At 36.9% G+C, this 21,714-nt stretch overlaps 1 protein-coding gene and 1 non-coding gene across 3 annotated transcripts in view; both read left to right on the top strand.

Annotated features, from left to right (window-relative positions):
- PLCL1 (phospholipase C like 1 (inactive)) overlaps window positions 1-21,714 on the top strand; it is a 331,823-nt gene that overhangs the window by 193,918 nt on the left and 116,191 nt on the right. The gene's annotated exons all lie outside the window — the stretch shown is intronic.
- LOC118920103 (U6 spliceosomal RNA) lies at window positions 16,464-16,568 on the top strand. The gene has a single exon (XR_005027763.1). It is a non-coding gene; the product is annotated as a U6 spliceosomal RNA (small nuclear RNA).

Here is a 21,714-nt window from a genome sequence, read left to right as displayed (position 1 = left end):
TAACAGGATTCAGCCTTAGAATTGGGCTTGGGAGCAGAGGGCCTGGTTTCAATTATATCTGAGGAGACCCAGGTTGGGTGAATATGTAGGGCAGCAATGCCCTTGTCCCACTAAATCTGCAGAGGCTGTATTCTTCCTATCGAGTTTTTCCAGGCTCTCTGCAGTGCTGCAGTTATAAAGGACATCAGGAAAAATCTCTGTAGAATCTTCCCTTAATACTTATTTAGTGAATGAAAGGAAGTGAATGAAAGGAAGAAAAAAAAGGAATGTTCTCTTTGTGTATCTCTATGTAACCTTCAGATTTCCAAGCTAATTTTTGGCATTATTCTAACACAGTATGAAGATTTGGACAGACCCATGTAGTATGTTGTAATGATATTTGGCTTATTGGTTTCTAAGCTCTAGGACATCTTTGCATCTGGCAATAGGGACAGATAATAGTGCTCTTCCTTTTAATGCTGTGGGGATAAGATAGTTGTTCAAAATGCTAAATTTATTCTGCAAAGTTATAACCCAAGTGGACTTTAAAACACGTTTATAGGTACTCCCTGAGCAACATGGATCAAACATTCATTCATTCAAGAGTAAACGTTTAAGTGCACACCATATATTGCTCTAGGTTGTGTGGGAGTATCAAAGATAAATTTGGTTCTCTTTTTGCCATGTATGATATTATAATTATTTGTTATACAGACACTATGATCTCATATTTCAAAGCAATTGATGGTTAACAATTACTACTCCTTTGTGTGGCATCCTGAGAAATTCTGAATAGATGAATTTCCTTAATTAACTGAATCCCATTATTTCTATAGACTTTTACATAATTTCTAAGGAAAGTACCATCAGCAACAGGATTACTGAATATAGTTTTCAAGATTTCTTTGTGGTCCCTTTTACCCTTGGGATATTTCCTGTTGGGGTGTATAGTCATAATTTGGTATTTTAAGTTCAAGTTGATATACAATTAGATTAATTTGTTTCAGTTTTTTATTTTTTATTTTTAGGGATAGCCTTATTTTTCCCCTTTTGACTTAACTTTGTTTTTTAATGATCTGAAACTTGTACATGGTTCTAAAATCAAACCATGGATAAAACTAGGTACATTCAGTAAAACCATTCCTGTCCATTTTCTACCCCTCCTAAAATTAATTTCTAGTATTTCGCTTGTTTAATTAGTTTATTGTAAAAAAATAAGCAAACATATGCACACGTACATATAAAAATAAAAGATAAATATATAAATATTTATACATTTATCTATTCATAAATCCCTTCCCATTCTTATACAACTATAGTATACTAGACACACTCCTTTGGACCTTGCTTTTATTGCCTAGCAGTAGATCCTGAAGATCACTCAATTTCTTTTTATAGTTACAGAGTACCATAATATGTGGTTACACAATATTTTATTCATTAGGTTGCCTGTTGATAGACATACGGGTTGTCATATCAGACTTCAAATAATATTTCCAAGTGGGAAGGAAATGGGCTGATCAGCTGATGTGAATGCCTATCCTGTTGGTGGTTATATTTCTAATTGCATACTAATACCTAATATAAGTATGTTTTTTGTGTGTCAATACCATTTTTTTCAGTTTTGGCACAACTCTGAGGAAAACACTAAAGTCCCAGACTTTTGTATTCAGTGCCAGTAAAGCTGCCAAGACACAATCTGTCACTGAGGACTTATCCTCAGTGGCCTGGGGGAAATCTCTGTAAGCATTAAGAACCCAGAAAAAGGATTGCTTGTGAGGATGGTAATTACCACGTAGGACTTTCCTGAAAATCTGAAAAATGTTAGATTATGAATTTTTAAACTAGTAAACAGGTCCCCAGTTTGGGTAACCTGTTCTGGAGCCATTGGACAAAAGTTTATTCAAATTGAAAATAAGGTAGAGTTGATCATATTTGTGATGGGGTCATTTGTTGTCTTTTTATAATAGATTTGTTTACAAGGCTGGCATTAGAGTCTTTGAAAAAAAAATCCTGAGCATTATGTCTGAGGTCTTGGTAGAGGTGACTGTGTGGATGGTGATGTATGTATTGGGTTCCTGGACCGTGCGGAATTTGCCAGAGTGTCCTCTTGGAAACAAGGTGTATATATATATATATATGCCTGGAAACACATTTCCATGCTCAAGTAAATTTGAAAATTCTGGCTTCAACAGTTTTCTGTACTGCAAGGTTTCTTAGAGCCTTTAATAACTAATATACATGTAACTTCTCAAGGCATGAATATGAAGTACTGTTTTCACAGGCTTTTTTTCTTTGTGGAGCTTATTTTCGTGGAGCACATTTTAGGAAAGTTAGATGTAATAGTTAAGCTTATGGTTATGAATGATTTAGAGAGTGAGCTGGAGGGAGACAGAATCCATTGAATGCAGTAGTTGCCATTCCTATGTTACAGAGGATGAAACTGAGGCTCAGGTGTTAGTGATGTGCCTGGCCTGCATTGAAGTCAGGTCCTCAGACTGCACACGGGTATTACCATATGTAAAGATTTGAAGCTGGAAAGAGCTTAGTAATTTTTAAAAATATCAGCTGCTATGTCTAATGTGAAATTTTCCTAGCTCACTAGGACTTTTTGTTGTAAGACTAAAATATTTTCTAGGCCATGTATAATTTCAGTAAGATTGGGACTGGGATTGCCACTGGCCCTTTTCTTTCTGTATGGAATTTTAGATGAATATATAGACATATATAGGTGGTGATTCTTTGCTTCAGACACCTTAAATCCAATTTTCGGTTTTTTTTTTTCTGACTAGAGTAAAACTAGTTTTCCTTTATGTGACACTGGAAATAAGAAGTCACAGTCATTTTTCATACACAAATGTGTACCTCACATTACTGTTGACATTTTTCATTTCAGGGAGAAGGGCATTAGTTAATTGCCTGCTTTCTCACCAAGTTCCTTGACTTTTGATATTCAGAGTTGTCATACAAGCAAATTTGAAATTTCATGGAGTTATTTTCTTTGAGGTGACAGTCTTCTAATGTGGCTTCTAGCTGGCCTATTCATACAAACTTCCATCTTAGACCTCCTTTTTTTTTCTTATAGAACATATACTTTAAGTCTTTTTAAAGAGAAGAGATTTCAAACTAATATATAATGATTTTCAAACATTCTGAAATTGGAGACAGTTGGATTGAGGAGAATTGAGTAAATGAACAAATAAATGAGGACAGTTCTTAACTTGGTATATTTATAGCATATCAATGAAGAAGTAATTAGATTTACTTCATTATTCATAGCCTGGTCATGAGCTGTAGCTGCTGTTTGAGGAACTCTCTGATCTTAAGACTAAGAGGAACTATCTTCTCAAAGACTTTCTATATTCTTTAGGAAGGTGATAGTTCTTGTCTGGCTTTTCTGATGGTTCTTACAACTTCATTACTTTTGGCATATCCCATTGCTTACTTTGTTGTATAGGCCCATCACTAGGGAAGTCAGACTGATTTTTGTCTTTCCTACAAGCTCAGAAAATGTAATTGTTTTGCAGTATAATTTAAGGATTTTCACAAACACTTCACAACTTTTCTACTAGATAGCAGTGTTAGAAATTGTATTTTTCCTGTAATGAGGATGAGAAATGCATTCTGTTTGAGGTTTAAATTGCTTTGATGGCAGGCATTTTTGTGTATTTTTTTTCCCACTGTGCCTGTGAGGAAAAACCAGAGCCCAGGAAAGGCAGTATTTTGGGCAAATGATAGAGGGGTATGCCTTGTGGCCCGGGGGCTGTGCCTGGAATCGCCGACTGGAGACTTGGGGACCCTTTGCCAAGTGTAAGCTGTAGAAGCCATCTGCAGCCAGCTGGAGTGGTCGATCTTTCTCCCAGCCCTGTCCCATTCTCTCTTGCCTTTGCTAAGCTGGGGAGGGGCAAACGCTGCCTGTTGGTAATGCTGTCTTCTCCTTCTGTCCTCCAAAGTTTTGGATCCCAGAATTACTAATAACTAAAAGACTTTTCTCAAACTGGGAGAAGGAAGATGAAAGAAGTTTAGGAAGCAGAGAAAGCAATGATGGGGTTTTTAATAGCTTTCCTCTCTTTGTATAGGATTGATGTAATCATTGAATGTATATGTACAAATGCAAAATGCTAGCAATAATATGATGACAATAGTAGTAGTAGATATCATTTATTGGGCACTTACTATTGTGCCTGACACAGTGTACCTGCTTTAATTCATTAATTAATTATTGTAGTTAATTTCCTTAACTGCTCTATGAGGTAGGTAAGTGCACGCTTACTCTCACTGCAGCTTAGAGGGTTTGGGGGAGCAACTTACACAAGTTTACAGTTAGTGCACCACAGAGGCAGAATTCTTAACAAAAAGTGTTTTCTATTGTTTTCTCTACTTTGACCCAGGAGGCATGAACTTGTTGTGAGTGTTGTCATGGAGAACATAGACTTCCTGAGTTCACAGGTCACATGGGTCTGCCAAAGATTTCCTCTTTTGCTTCATTTTTCGTTTTATTCAAAGGTTCAAAATTGGTTACCTAAGTAAAATGTCGGTTTCTTAATAAGATGCCCTAAAATATGTTTAAACAAAATCCCATATATCATATCTTAGTTACTTTCATAATACAGTATTAAATAAATATTTTCTACTTTTTTGTGGTTGCATCATTACTGAATTTTTAAATATATAATTTTGTTTTAGCATGATGAATAAATATAGTGATTTTGGGATTGGCTCATCTCCTGGGGTGCTGTTATCAAAATCTTTTGAGTATGTCAGTATTTGGTTTAAAATAATATTTTCAGTATTATAATTGGTTGTTTTTTAAATTATGATGTCTACTTTATTTAGGAATATCAGCAACATGAAAGGAAGGTGTGAGGCTTTATATTTATTAACTATGAGGGTTAACCATTCAGCAGTACTTTTTCTTTATTTCTACTTACATACCACTAATGGTTTTATATTATATTTATATCATATATGTTTTGTTTTGTCTTATTGAATTGGAAGCTCTTTGAGTTTTTTTTTTTTCATTTCATGGGCCCTCAAAAACTATTTGTGTTACCAATTACTGAATATTTACTCATTACTATTAAACTTGTTACTACCAAACTCTCAAAATGTTGAGTGACATTCAGAAACTGATGATAATTATTATATCAAAGATAATATGAGAGCACAAATTCTAGCACTGTTGTGTACGGATGGCACCTATAGACTTCTGTTGTTTTTCATTCTTTAGGCATGTAAATGAATCTGTAAAATTCGGTGGAAGTGAAGTTTATTTCTGCACATGCCTTTAAAAAGACATAAAATATTTATTCTTTTCCTTGGAGACAAAAGAAAAGTTAATAACTAAAATTTCTTTGTGGTCTCTGACAGTTTTATCACATATGTTTCTAAAAAACTAATCATTTTCTAAGAACAAATCTGTGTGCTAACAGACTGTGAAAACCTATCAATTGCTTTTCTTTTCTTTTCTTTTTTTTAACCAAAGCCAAAAGAATGCAGTCTTTAAATATTTGGGTATTTTTCTCTGAGGCACTGCAGTACTGGGCAAACACACTGGCATTAACATTTCTAAAGCCAGCTCAAAGTAAACGAGATTTAAAAAAAAACAAACTCCTTCCAATCCCTATGTGAATTGTCATTTTAATTAAAGTTTCTGTGTGTCATCAGTGGCAGGAGATTGCCCCAGAAAGATAAAGTAAGACTGTGTCTGTCTTTGGCTTCCAGGAACACAAAAGAAATGTTCAAGAAACCAAACAGCCAGATAAATTTATTATTACATTAAAAAAAAAATTGTTAAGCATCAGGTAAACCACATTATTACTTGATTAACATCCTTTTCTTTAGATTATTGCATTTCCTAATCTAATTTATGGGTGGGTGGATTTCCTGGTTTGGGAGCTTAAGCTAGTGTGTGTCAGACTCCTTTAACACAGACTGTTAAATGGTGATAAAGGAATCTGGAAATAGAAATCACTTTTTCAGTGGCTTTTGATTAGAAATTTTATTTATGCAGTTCACTGTAAGGTTGTGAGATCAAATAAGAATGTACTTGAAAGAGCTTTGCAAAATGTAATATGTTGCTTGTTATCATCTTAGTTATTATTATCTGGACAATAAGGTAAAATGGCCAACCCCTCTTTTGACCCACATTGCTCTGTTAGGATACTGGAAATTTTTTTTGGTGTATCTGTTTGAAAGCCAAGAACTGGGAGGTGGGATTTGTTACTCCAGGGTCCCTAGCCCAAGCATCTTAACACGTTACAAAATCAAATAAATGCAGGGTCACCAGGCAGCATGCAAAGAGCAGTGTCATCATTCCTCTCAGCTTCTTGGCCAGGTTGAAAATGTGTTTTATTGTAGGATAGGTAAAATTTGATTCTTGCTAATGGATTCTTGCTAACAGGAGGATAATTTAATGATGGCGACAAACCTAGAATCTGAACCCCAAAGATAAAATGAAGTCAGAAAAATAGTGAAGACTATTTGATGCACTTAGTGCACAGAAATACCATGAGCAGCTTAAGCATTGTTTTAAGGCTTTAGCTTAATTCAACCAGTCAACTGAAATGACTTTGGTGAATGCACGTTCTCCCCAGAAAGGCTTTCATTCCCTGCTGCAGGGAGAGCCACATTTCCAAAGAATTGCTCCTTTACGAAGGAGACTCTATAGAGGGCCTGGGACTAACTGGCTTCAAGAATGCTCCTTATGAGAGGAGGAAAAGACGGAGATTTGGAGATACTTAGGTGTTCTCAAATGTGAAAGATTTTACAGATACAGTTTTCTCATAGGAGCCAGTGCAACATAAGCCCCTTGAGGATAGCATTTGAGTTTCTGTATTTTTATCATACATACCCATGCTTCACATTGTTTACAACATACATGTGGTTGAATGAGTACCCTTATGCCCAAACTGACAAAACTTATAACTCTTTATCCAACCTCGTCTTGCTTACCTTTGTGCAACACTGGAAATCACCTGTCTCTCCTCCTATTTGACACTATTGACACTGTCCTTCATTAACTTTTCTGATTCTACTTTTACGTGATACACTGCTCTTCTTCCGTTGAGTCCCAGTCCGCACCTCTGAAAGCAGCTATTTCCTATGATCCTGTTCCCAGCCCTCTTCTTTATATTCTTTGTCTGTCTGACTGTGCATTAGAATCATGTAGCACCCACTCTCCTCCTACACCCATCTCATAACACTCCCTGTGTGTACTTTTCTGAAATGTTTGCAAGTTACAGACTTAATGTCCTTTTATACATCAGTGTATATTTTTAAAAACAAGGACATACTTTAATGTAACTCACAATACAATTATCCAAATCAGAAAATTAACATTAAAAATACTATTATCTAACCTACAGACTTCATTCAAATTTTGCCGATTGTCCCAGTATTGTCCTTTATAACTAAGGGGAAAAAAAACAATTCTTCTGGTCTAGGAAATCAATTCAGGATCACAAGTTGGATTTTGCTCTTCAGTATTTTTTCATTTTTCATGACCTTGACATTTTTGAAGAGTACAGGCCAGTTATTTTGGGTTTGTCTGATGTTTCCTAATAATTAGATTTAGGCAGGACTACCACAGAAATGATGTTATGCCCTTTTTAATGTGCCATGTCAGGATACATGATATCTACTTATGCCATTAATTGTGGCTACTTAGTTAAGTGTCTGTCACATTTCTGCACTGTAAAATTTTTTTCTCCTATTGTAATCAATAACTATCTTGTGGGGAGATACTTTGAGATTATGAAAATAAATGCATCTATTATGGACAATGAGGATCAGTTTCTCATTGTTGGAGAAAGGAATTGCAGATATGGAAAGGTAGAAGCCTATGATGAACCCATGTGGTATTGGATTCAGATTAGAGATAGCAATATGAACTCACATTTTCTGTATTTATATAGATACAGGTGTCTATCATCTATCCATCCTCCTAGGTCTATCCTCTGAGAGGAAAAACAAGCAATGATAACTCAGTAAACTCAGTAACAATGAACACAGCTAGTGTCCTACCTTGTTTTCTAAATACCATTTTCCAATAAAATCAGCCAAACCTTCTTCCTTAACTGGGACAGGAAAAGAACTAGATGAACCTGAAACAGCTTGTTTTTCCAGAAAGTAAGGAAGTGAGCAAAGAATGGAGATGTGAGCAAAGAAAGGGTGGAGATATATCAGAGGTACACAGGAGCCAGCTTGAAGGGCTAAGTCCCATTGATGATAAAATAATTGGTAATAATGAATAGAATAAGAATCTATGAGTCCATTCTCAAAGTAAGCAAGCAAGCAAGCAAGCAAAGTTATTTTTTACAGTAGAATTCCAACAAATAGACATAGAAAGAATGATTGAATGAAAATCACCATTTGTCAGTGACCATAGTAATGGCTGTTTGAGGCAAGAATCATCCATGGATGCTTCACACTTTATTAATAATGTTAGATTTGCTTTCCCTTCCCCTTCCCCATTCAATCATTCAGTCCACAGCTTTCAGCACTCACACTTACAGTAAATCTGCTCTTAAGCTGGCCTACCCTCTGCCCATCCTGCCATTTGCCTGAGTAGCTAAGACCTAGAAATATCTTTCTTTCCCACTATTTGATTAATGTCTTTACCATCTGTTCAGATTCTTCAGGCTTTCCAAGTAAACATTTGGCTTATATCAGTCAATATCAAGATGAGAGCTAGACAAAGATACCTGGAAGCATCTTTCCCTGTCAGCTAATGGTACATTTTCAAATGTGCTGTTGGTAAAATCCAGATAGGTAAAAGGGAAGCAGATGAAAGGGAATCTATTGGGGTCAAATAAGACTTTTGGGCTTCCTCCTACATCACAGGATAGATTGGTAGATAATTTCTTCTTCTGCACTGGAGAAAGGTATTGAGATTGTCCCAAGCTGATGGCCATGCACAGCCTTTAGGTTTTTGTTTTGTTTTGTTTCTTTTGCTGTTTGCTTCCCCTCCCCACCTTGGTTCCTAATTCAGAAGAGATTTGAGCTGAATGAGTATTATCTACTACCCAAAGCTTTGTTACAATATTATAATGCAAGCAAATCTCAGACTAAATACTGCTATGTACAGAAACATTTAATAAGTAAGCACTTACTAGTAAGCAAGCAAGAAACAAGTTTATGCAGCTCGTTTCATGATTTGGTAGGAAGCCCAGGTTCCACTGCCTTGCGTACAGGTTCCTTCAAGGAAGACAGGGCAACATTCAGAGGCTGAATTCTGTTTCCCTTATCACAACTATCAGCAACAAATCTTTTTAAACTAACAGGTAGATACAAGGCCATTTAGAGATCAAACCTCAGGTCCATCTCTATGGGTAGAGCTTCTCTAGATCCTTATATTCTGTTCACATTAGAGTGAGTGACTCCAGAATATTTTTGCTACTCCACTTATCTTTAATTTTACTTGTAAGAGACCATTTTTAGATTCTTCATATCAGTTAATAAGCCACTAACTTCACTAATTAAAATACATTGCTAGCATTCTTTATATTCATACCCACAGTCTTGGGTGTTTATATGGAAAATAGAAGTGCTTATGCTATTAATGAAAGTATGGATAATAGAAGCACTTATAGTGGTTCTGGAGTGTTACCCTCCTGAGAAGATACTGAATATGGAACCTTGTTTAAGACAACCTACTGTCCCCAGAGTTCAAACTAACTAGCATGCACACAGCATCACACTGTCCATGCTGTAGTTTAAAAAAGTAAATTACACAAGTTGTAATGGAATTTGGGGAGGAGGAAATGGTCTAAGCACCAGGATGTACCTAGGGATCCCAGTCCCAAGAGGTTCATATTGAAAACAAAGTCATTGATTAAATGTGTTGGGAAAACAGTATTCTATAGTGCCAAGTTGGGAATTAAAATGCATATTAACTATTTAGAGGTCATTGTCCTGCAATAAAGGAAACTACTTAGCTTTGTTTGACCAAACCCCCATATTTTCCAAACTTAGTTGAGCAGAGTCCTTTTATTCATTGCACTCTTGAATTTTCCTTTAGAAAACACTGCTTTAAAGATGATAGAAGAAACTTTCTTAATCAATGTCCACTTAACTGATACTCAGCACTCCCTTCCTAAAACTTGTGATTAACAATCTCCTCTCTAATATGCTCCCCTATCACTTGAGCTGTATGCTTACAAAGAGTCAACTGAGTTTTTCCAAAACCTGTTTATTCCATTTGTACTTGCAATTACAATTACATAACTTAATTAAATATTACATAATCCTGTGACTTGTGAGTATAAATATAAAGAGTTATTGTTTCCTTGAAAAATAAATGAAGTGCTTTGGAAAGACACAGTAAAGGAGAATTGCCAAAAGTGTTAAATTAGGTGAGAGCAGGGCAACTATCAAAGATTTGGGAGAAAGTAATAAAAAAGGATTTTCTATGTAGATTGTTTTGCAGCACTCAACTTAGTGGAGCCATACTCAAAGCCTTACATTTAAATAAAATATCTAAGGTACATAGACCAATTTCTATTATTTCCTGCTTTTACTGAATTTTTTGATTAAGTAACTAATTATAGGCCCAGTGGGTATCAGGAAAAAGGACTTGTGTTCTAGGAAGAGAATTAAAAAAGGAGATTGCACAAAGGAAAGTGTATATCTGCTCTGTGGTATGTTTTAAAATATTCAACACAGGTTTTGTCAGAGTCTTTCAAGCCAGTCTCCGTTGTGTAGAACGTTTGCCACCCTGACTTGCTGCCTTCAGTTTTTGGCTTCATTTTAAGTTCATGGGTTTGCTTAGTGACCATAATTCTGTTAAAAAATGAGTATTAAGTTTTTGATTTCTTTCTGGGAGTGGTCCATACATATGTATATATGCATCCTTGCGAGTCCAGTCCTCTGTTTTTGGTTTTGAGGCTGGAAACAAATATTATTTATTACTAGTGTATTTTTTCAATATTATTTTGTAGTAAAAGTTCTTGAAAGAATGTATAATGAATAGTCATTGATTTCTATGTGGGTTCTTTTAGGTTCAGTGCCATAGCAGCCTGTAATTCAAGGTTAAGGTTATGATGCTATTTAAGAAGTTTTAGGATGTATACTCACATGTGCTAATGTAAACAAAGTAATTATTCTATTGTGGACACATTTTTTCTTTTAAAATGCATACCACAGCAATCATTTTAAGGTTTAATTGAGACTGTGTTTGTACAGAGATCTGTAGTTCATGAAAGTGGTGAGGCAAGAAAATGCTTTTGTTATGAACAAAATGGAACAAATGGAGAAAATATTGCCTGATCTTTTCAATAAAGAAAAAAAAGCAGGGGGACTCAGATAAATTTGGAATTCAATTTTTCATCTTATGTTTTTTTTTCTCCTACAAATACCAGAAACAGAGCCACAAGATAGTAATTTGTCAAATTGCATTAACCTGTGTTAATGAATGTTAATGTTGAGTATGAAAAGGATATTTCCACCCAGTGCAATATTGCTTTTGAAACATTAGAAGCCTGCCAACTAGGATGGTAATTGAATGAATGCTTTAAAACAAACCCTGTGTGCTTCATTTTGACAGATTCTTTGTATGTATTTTGGGGAGGGTAACCACATCGGATGTAGTGGGGCTGAAGGTGGAGGTAGAACTGAACAGAGGTGTAGTGGGAGCTCCTCACTCTGCAGAGGAGCAGGATTTGGCATGAGTGTTTTTGAAATCTGCATGTAGTTGTTTCAGGTTCAACATGGAAATCCTAGTCTAAACTCTAATGATCTGTCTGCTCAAACTCTATGCTAAGCAGCTTGGGTTATCTGCTATCAATGCCTATAGACTTTTTAGGAGCCTTCCTGATAGTATGTTGAAATCATATTTCTGTAGTTAGTGACATAGCTTTCTACTAACCTTTTGTGGAACTAATACATTATTACTTCTCGGAATTTGTTTGTTATGTAGCCAAAGGAATTTTTTCTTGTTTCTTTGTGTACCTACATGGACTGTTTCTTTTTTTTAGTCCCATGAAGGAGGGATGACTTTCATTTTTGTGCTTTGGAATTGAGCTCTTGAACCTCCTTCTTGGGGAGTTTTCATGCTTTTGCTCATTTTTTCATGGTTACCTGATTATATTTTTTGCTTCCATAGGGTCAATTGGTAGACTCACAATGGTAGCACTTTCATAAATTTGGGGTAATTTTATCCTGTTAGGAAGAGTAAACATTTTAAATATGCATTCGCACCACTCTTTCACTCATTCAGTAAACATCTATGGGTCAGATAACTGCTAAGAACTAGAGCTTTTAAAAGAAATGAGAACATCTTTCTATGTTGACAGATAGCAACTGCACTAGTTGGGCTGAGGATTTAATAATATGGGTAACTGGTAAACCACTGTGTTGTATACTTGAAACTAATGTAAGAATATATATCAGCTATACATCAGTTAAAAAAAAAGAAAATTTTCTGAAAGTTTGCTCAATATTCCTTCTTTAGTTGCTGTTTTTAGAAAATGTATAGTAGTATATAAAATAAAATTTAGGTGGAGAATCTATATTATTTGCTAGAATTGGCAAATATATCTTTTGATTTACATGAAAACCATGGGGTGACTTTGAGATTGGGGTAGGGAGAGGAATCAGATAGAGACATTGCCACCTAAATAGGGTGATAAGTTGTATCCTAAATAGTACTCAGTACCCAAATGCAAGAGTAATATTTCTTTCAGTTGAGATTTCACTTTTTTGAATCTCATGTGTAAAGAAGTCACAAACATGCCGATGTCCCCAACACAGAAGGCTAGTTGAGGAATCTAGGGGAAAATACAGGTTAAGTGGGACAGGATTTTTCTGAAGTGAGCATTAACTCATTTGAAAAATTGACTTTTGGGCTTCATATTTTGAGCAATCAGCATGGTGTTCCCTTTCAGTGATTATTTCAAAGGAGATAATATTTTCAGCTTTTGTTGTCTTTGAGAAGCAACCACTGTAATATTATACCATGGTGTTGAGAGCAATGAGGGCAGGGAAAGGACGCCTCTTTTTAGCTTTGCCCAAGGTCTGTGGTTGTGTCTTCCTCATCCTGGTGGAGACAGAGGAGATGTAGAAAGAAGCCTCATGCCCAGCAATGGTGAAGTGTGTCCAGACTGCTGCTCCTGAGGGTTGAGTTTCAGCTTCTGGCAAGGATGTGAGGTGGTTTATGAACCTTGCTGTGAACTGCTTTTTCTTTCCAACTTCTGAAGGGCAGTCTTCATTCAAGCCCAAGAGGAAGGACGCAAACATTGTACAGCTTTCTCTTCTGCAGTCTCCATGATGAGTGAGTGGTGAAGCTGCAGGATTTCTAGTGGGAGATAACACTGAAAGGTGTCTATTCAGTAACAAGGACAAGGAAAAGGCAACAAGCAAATTATAAGGTCTCTATAAAGACCTGGTCTGTAGGGGGTTGTGGAAATTGTTTCTCTTGCATAAGTTAACGCCTGCTTTGAAATCTTAGGTGCACTTCTAGAGCTGCTCTGTGGCTAACACAGTGTTAGGAGGAGATCTCTTAATCCCCATATAGATCAGTATCTCTCTAAAATAAATCACTTGCCGTTTTTCTACCTAATGTTGTAGGGGATGGCTTAGGAAACTAACCCTCAGATTTGAAATGTCTGAAAACTTCTCTACTTGACATTTTTGAATTTTACTTAGCCCTGCTGGTCTTTTTAGCTTTCTCAAAGGAAATGGATTGTATTTTGCTACCTTCACCACTGAAGTGCAAATATAATCATTGTCATTTTCTTGTCTTTTGGAGTATATTTTGATTGAAATAAGTAGACAGTGTAGTTTTCAAAGTTCTAACCACAGTGTTTTTTTCTACATTCAGTAATTCAAGTTCTTTTTAGGCAATTACAGAATTTTTCAGTCAGTCAGTAATTTAGAAAGTACATATCATGCGTTTAGTGCAAGGAACTGGAGCATACAAAAGAAATTTGAGGCACAGCTCATGTCTTCATGTAGGTGCAGTATTTTCAGACAAATGAAATCAAGTCAGAGGAAACAAAGAACAGTTAAATGTTCAACTATGCAGTATTCACTATAGGAGCCACATGTAAGCAAATACAGAATATAGATGAATGAGTGAATGAATGAAAAATGTAGTCATTCAAGGAAGAAATCACTGTGAGCTAGCCTTTGTCATGGAGCAGATGGGATGTGAGCAGAGCCACAAAGGTTGAATAGAATTTGGCAGGAAGAGAGAACTGGAAGAAAGACATTCTCTAAAGAGAGCAAAGGTAAAACGGTGAAGCATGGCATATGTTTGGAAAATGAAAGAAGAGACCAGGCTGACCCAAGGGCAAACTTAGTATGTATACAGTAGGCATAAAAAAATAAAGTTGGGTGTATCCCCTTCTTCCTTGCTAGGTGAACCTCAGTTTTGGTCCTACCCCTAAGAGGTGGATCATGATTGGTCTAATCCACTCATGACAATTCTATTCCCTACCTTCCCAGCATCCTTTGCAGGTAGGAGAGCTCTGTGACCCCATTCTGGCCAACCTTCAGAATGCTTGTGGCATTTTTGGAAATGTTTATTCTCTTGATAAAACGTTGGAGCTCCTTTTCCCTCTTCCCTCCCTTGAATGAAGATACAAAGTCTAGAGTTATACACTGAGTCTGCTACCATTAGGAAAAGGCTAAGAGGTATTGTCTCCAAGACTGCCAAGTGCTGTTCCCATACCAATAGCTGTCTACTCTGATGTGAGAAAAATAACCTATGTTTATGTAAAACACTCTATGTCATGGCTTTTAAAGCCATTTACAGTGTTTTGACATTAGTTTAGTGCAATTAAATTGTGATAGTGTGCAAGGTGAATTGGAAGGGGGTGAAAGTTGAGGTGGGTGTCATAGCAAATAGGCCTGAAGTGAAGAGGTTCTGGCAAGGGGAAAAGGACTATGGCAAGGGGAATAAGAGAGAGGCAGACGTCTTAGAGAAGCAAAAGGATTCAGGCCAGATTCAGGGAAGGAAAGATGAAGCTACATAACTTCAAAGTTTCTAAACAGGAAGATAAGTGGGATAGCTATATGTCTTTGGGGAAAGGCAAATGATGATAAAGATGCATTCTCTTTGAAGGCTTGTTGAGTTTTAGGTGATGATGGGACATCCAAATGGAAATATTCTGTTAGCAGTTGGAAATACAGCATTTGAATTCAGGTGAGTCTGTAGCATGCCTATCTGACCGTAGACATGTGCAGAAAGGAAAGCATTAAACAATGCCTCCAGTTATGAATTGAGAGAAAGAGGCAATAGTATAAACATGGAGGCAGAGAAAGGAGATTACACAGGGTTAGAATATTAAACAGGGTGCAGTGCTATCAAAGCACAGGGCACATAATGGGGCATCAATAAATGCATGTCGCAGGGACGAATGAGGTCATTATCAGTACCCAGTGCTCTAAAGAGGTCAAGGAAGATGAGACTGAGTTGAGAAGTAAATCTGGTGCGAGTAGGACACCAATGATTTCCAGGAAAGGAGTTTCTACAGACTTGAGAGCCATATATCAGCTACCCAGCTCTGAGAAGAGGGTAGGGTAGTAATAGGTAAAAGGAAGGAGTAGAAGACGAAGGTGTAGAAAAGATCATTCATGGAAACATTGAGAATTGAGAAGGGCTGATTCTTACAGGAGTTGTAGAATTAGCAAGAGGTAGTTCTGAAAAGATTGAAAGCCAAAAGGGAAGAAGTTAGTGGAAAGGTCAAAACACACAGCAAAAGTAGAGGCTCTAAGTGGTGTTGGAGAAAGACTTTACTTTTAGGGAGGGTTCAGATGTTTTTCTAAGTTAGAGGCAAGGATGATGTCACAGGACTTGTGGAAATAGAAAGTGGAAGCCAATGTACTTGGGTATGTCTGTTTCCACAGGGTAGGTGAAGCAGGTATCAGCAGCTGGGCTGGTGAGAGGGAGAAGTGGAGGGGAGCCTTTGGCGGGATTAAGTTTGGAGCAGCTATCGTGAGGATGTGTGTGAAAGAGGCGTCTGTGCAGAGATCAACAGGTCTAACCTAAATGAGATGGCAACAAGCCATCAAGGGCGAGATTGTATGAGTTTGTATCTTTCTCAGGCAGGACGACAGCAGAGAGCCAGGAGCTGAGGAGGACTCCCAGCATTAAGTGGAGGTTTCATGGCAGTGGCGAAGGTGAAGGAGTCTAGAACAATGTTTCCAGGGAGGGAGGAGCATGAGAGATCTAGTGTGCCAGCAAGAGGGACGATTGGCCAGAGGACAGTTTGAAGAAGTTTGGAGGGTGTGGTGGGGGGAAGTGACAGAGTAAGGGGTGGTAGCCTCGGAGGAGTAAATGGAGATCTCAGACCTGGAGCAGGACCTTGAGACAGCAAGGCCTAGGCATTGTGTGTCAGTACTTGGATGTAGTGGCTTGTTACAAGTGGATTTAATTCTTGTTCTAATATTCCTTTTTTTTGAAGAAAAAAATATGTGGGCAAAATTACATGGCACTTATTCAAAATATACTGGGGTATTATTTACTTAAAAATACAGTTTAGGTGCTTGCTTTGGCAGCACATATGCTAAAAATTGGAATGATACGGAGATTAGCATGGCCCCTGCACAAGGATGACATGAAAAGTCGTGAAGTGTTCCATATTAAAAAAATAAATACAGTTTAGGCTGAGTGTATGTAAAGTGCAAATCTAATGAGCATTATCTCACTTTGGTGAGACTTCCTAAATATGAAGTAAAAAGCTATCTATGTTCCAGTTGTGGATATATTTTGCCCATCCACATAATCAACTATACTCTTGTTGGACTCAGCCATAGGTTTCCAGCAGTGTTGCTGAAATCTGCCTTCCATTCACAGTAGTTCCTCTAGTAATTTCTTTGAAGCATATTTTAAATGTCCTTAAAAAAGCACACTACTTTAATGAGATGGCAGATGGCATGTTGCGTGATTTCCTAACTGGTGTTACTTCCACACTGTAATTAAACTGTATAAAAAATTTGCTCTCAACTCAGGAGGAATCCTGTGAAACTCAAGTGTATATTAACTTATAAAGGGATCATTTTTGTATATTGGGACTCATTTTCCATATATGTGTTATAGCACCATAATGATGTGACATACATATGTATATATATATACACTACACCTAAACCATCAGGTATGAAAATGATAAATTGTGAAACCTTTTGTAGATTTTACATTATTATTTTCTTTTGATTTTTAAAAGCAAGGCATTATCATGGTAGAAAATTTGAAAAACAGAGAAAAAGGGAAAGGAGGTAAAAACTGCTCTAACTTCCTGGAAATAACTACTATTAGCTTATATTTGGTGTGGGAAGGGCACATTTTTTTTGTTTGAAACTGGAATCATATTAAGCGTAACTTTGTTTCCTACTTCAAAGGTCAATTAATTTCTAATTTTAGTTTCATTTTCTGAAAGCTCTGTAAGGTGTTAGAAATAGGTAGCGTGCAACCTAAGTGTTAGCAGAAAGCTTAATTTCTGTGGGAGATAGAAATTTTGGGAGGAGGAAGACTAATTTTCCACCTCTACTAACTTCCTATTTGAAAAAATGTAGTGAGTAGTCTCCATGACCCTTAATCTTTAGAAGATAATGATTTACCTGTATAGTAATTTATACCATATCATTTTCAGGATTAATGCTAGGTATAGAAAAATCTTAGTTTTACATCTTGATTATAATATTTACTTTCAGCCCCAAATAACAGAAATTAAGTGATAAGTCCTTTTATGTAGTCAGGTTTCCTTCCTCTTAATATTTGTGTATGTTTTTTCGCATTATGTTTTCTAATGGAAATCAGATGTCCAGTAGAGTGAATCAACTGACTATTCAAATCAGATTTGTTTTACTCTTCCAGTGGTTATTCAGTTTTATTTAATATTGTAGTTTTATGAGGGTTATGAATCATAGGAATATAGAGAATATGAATCATACTACATTATTTTAGGCAGAAAGTTAAACTTTTTAATTTGGGTATGTTGTCTTAATTTTTATTATATAGGATATTTTTGCTGTTGTTTTGACTGTGTAAATTTTTGGTGTGCCAGTTCATCTTGCTTTATAGAATTTCCATTTTGAAATTAACAATGAAAAAGAATGATAATTTTTCATTAATTTATTTTTAATATAAGCATTTGAGAACTAACCAGGAGGAAGAGAAGGAGGAAAGGATTCATGGATATGGATTCTTGAGCAATGACTTTTAATTGTCAGAAACCAGTGGGTCAGCCAAAGATTCAAATTCTCATCTTAATAAATAGACATTTATTTAGGAATTGATTTATTTCAACTCAGATGAAACATAAAAACAAATGGAAGGTCTCAATAATAGTATATAATGATCTTTTTAAACTTGGCTAAGATTATTTCTGGAAGAAAATATTCAGGAATGAGGTAGGATGTAAGAGAGCACAAAAATCTTGGAAGTGAGCCCTTTCTAGGTACAAATGTACCACTTGATTTCACAGAGATCTTCATTGAGGTGTGCATATATTACCTCCCTTGATTTCAGTTTAATGAGCTATCAAAAACTTGTGGAGTTTGAATTCGAGTAGTGACTGGTGGAGTGGTCGTATATCATTTATTTCTTCTGATGTTTTCATACTTTAAGTTCAAGGTCAGTGAACTATGGCCTGTAGGCCTCATCCAGTGTGCCCCCGTTTTTGTAAATAAAGTTTTATTGGAACACAGCCATACTCATTTATGAGTATGTATTATTTATGAATATTTCCATGCTACGATGGCCGAGTTAATAGTTTCAGAAGCTATATGGACTGCAAAGCTTAAAATACTAACTTTCTAGCACTTTACTAAATTTGTCAACTCCTAGTTTAAGTTAAACTTTTCCCTTCTAGTGTTCTTTAAACCTGACAGCATACTATATATAGTTTACATGTTAAAATGGAATCAAATTGCCAAGATGATCAGAGAGATGGAAAAGAAGTGAAAAACCTGTTCTCTGCCTTGGAGTACTCTTCAGACAAGACATATGTAGATGGAATAACCAGAGGAATATATGACACTTCATAATCAAGGATTAAGTTGTGTGATCATAACAAAAAACCCTCTTACATTCTATATCATAAATATATGTGAATTGAAAGTCATTTCACTCTGGTCCAAGACAGAGTTGTCAAAATCACATGTGAGCACACTAATATATTAGAACAGTTTTTGACTTTATAACTGAGAAATGGGAGCACCAACTTTTTGCCACACAGTGATATGGTCAGAAGGATGATATACTAGGCTTTCTTGAGTATGGGCTAGGAAAGAGGCAGTCATTTCTGAACGATTCTGTTATTAGTGTATAGGGATGCCCTCAGAACTTTTTCTGAAGAATACAATTTTAGTGAAGACCTAGATGGGGAGGCTTGGGATCAAAACATAGTGGATTTCTGTCTTCAAAGACTAAATGGAGCTGAGAGAAATAACCTGACATGCAAATGAACATATGTGGGGAAATGGGTAAACTTGGGAGGTGCACTGTAAGCAATTATGAATTGGTGTGAACTTCCATGCAAGCATATAAGCAAGATGAAATATCTGTAATTTGTTTTCCTTACATTTAGTTTTGTACCTTGCATGGAATAAGATAATAACACTTTTGAAATAATTGTAATGGCTGTTATAGAGCAGAGAGGTTAAAGTCAGAGAGCAGGGTACCCACTCACCTTGCATAACTCTTCCCTGTGTTGGCAGATTAAGAACTTTCTACAGTAGAACATTTTTGTCATACTGTATCAACTACAAAATACCACAGGGATCAAAAGAAAGGATAGGTCAGTGTCGTGGCCTGGACTAGTTAGGGAAAACCTGGTGGAGATCACTAGATTTGATCTCAGTTTCTTAAAAGGGTATGGATTTCGTTTGATAGAGAAACAAGATGGTGACTCTGGGCTTTGAAAGAGCATGGTTTTGTGAGTTAGAAGAGCTTGGAGGTAGTGAACGGGTAAGAGTTTGTAGATTAGCTGGGTAGCAAGAAGGGCAGGGAGAGAAGGGAGTGGATGGATGGCAGAACATACAGGAATTAAGGTGTCGTTTTGGTCAGCCTGGTTTCTGACTGTAACCACATTACACTATGGGGTTGAGTGTTTAATGCTCAGGAGCATCTCCTGAAGTAAAGCATAGAGAGGTCATGTGGTGTGAGCAGGTCTACCTGGTTTGGGAATCACTGGGATTGTTTTGTCTGCTTCTGGTTGTTAACTGATGACAAATCACGTTTCTGCAGAGGAGGAACATCAAGTGGCTAAGATCCAAAAGCATGCATCCTCCCTCTTAGCAGGGAGCTCCTGTAGCCTGCTGGCCCTCTGCTCTGTGGAAGAATTGATTTTTAAATAGTAAACAGATAAAATCACCTCCTAATTGTATTCCACTGTAGAGCTAGTTGGGAACCTCTCCCCTTTTGCGAGCAGTCACAGAGAGGAAGAAAAAAGAGCAAAGATAGAACCCTTTCTCTCATTTCCCCAAATGAACTTTGCTGATGAGAGGCACCTTTTTAATGAAGGTGGATGGCAGAGCAACTTTCACTGTGGTGTCAAGGTAAAGTCTCCTGAGGGTGAGGGGATGCTGTCCAGGACCCCAGGGTATGGTGGTGGGGTTGGCAGAGGCTTCAGAAGTGGCAGGGGCTTACAGGCCCGGAATCCCCAGCTCATTAGGACTGCTGTCAATCACAGCACATTTCATGCCTTTTGAGGGAAACTTGGCACCTCCAGTTTATTATTGTGTGGTGGTCACACTGTCTCTAACTTTAACCATATTAATAGATGGCACTTCCATTGAATGATGAAATTGGACAGGCCTGTGCCAGTAATGATTGATTGGGACCCTGAAAGATTCTGCAGAGAAGAGAGTAAGAGGATGCCAAGCAAGCCTGTCCTTTTGTAAGTAAGGCTTGTAAATATGCGGTGTTGATGCACACATCTATCACCCCCGATGTCTCTGCGTCCTGAAGAAGCTTGAATGAAAGCAGTGAGAAAGGCTTTGGCAAGGATGACTGCGCCTGTTCCCGGGTGAGCCGGGGGGGATGGGGGGTAGTCTCCTGTCCTGCTCTGTCTGAGGTGGGAGGTGGGAAGGGTTTGGGCTCACACTTGCCTGGTTGGGCCATAGACATTCTCAGGGCCTCTGTTTGCCAAGGCCTCTTTTTTTCTCCATGGTTATCATTGTATGTAGACAATGATAGGTGAGATTTGGAAAAAATAATAGACTTGGGAAAAACAGACTTTACAGAAAAGTGAAAGTTAACTCTTTTTGGTATCTAATAATACAACTAATGTATAGATGATTTAAAATCCTTTATCCCTCTTACATCCTTGGAAGCTAGTAGGTTGTGGGAGAAAAAGGGGAGAAAGGAAAAAAGGAGAAAAGAAAAAAAATGTCTTCTATTTGACTGTACAAAATGAGGATCCAGTGAAGGTATTGTTTTGGGAACCTTGGGAGTAATAAAAAGAAACGAACAAAACACTACAAGTGTTTTAGTTTAAAGTGGGATGTTAAAAGATCATTTTATCTGATGTGCACCAAGAGAAGATTTTAAAATGTAAGTCTCACAACATTCCTTTGCCTTAGACAGTGGTATTTAACTTAAGACTTAGATATTCCAGGTATATTCACTTGGCCAGTTTGACTGATCTGAAATGATCTGGGATTAAAAACTCCCTTCTCTCGCTTTTCCCTTAAAAAGTCCCTGTCATCTTTTACTATTTTGCTCTCTTTTGCACGTCCTTTCCCAATTCTTCCTTTATTTTTTCTCATATGCTAAAGAACATCTGGAAA

This window comes from Manis pentadactyla, chromosome 6 (assembly GCF_030020395.1).
Source record: "Manis pentadactyla isolate mManPen7 chromosome 6, mManPen7.hap1, whole genome shotgun sequence".
Lineage (NCBI taxonomy): Eukaryota > Metazoa > Chordata > Mammalia > Pholidota > Manidae > Manis > Manis pentadactyla.
This window is presented reverse-complemented; position numbering and strand designations above follow the sequence as displayed.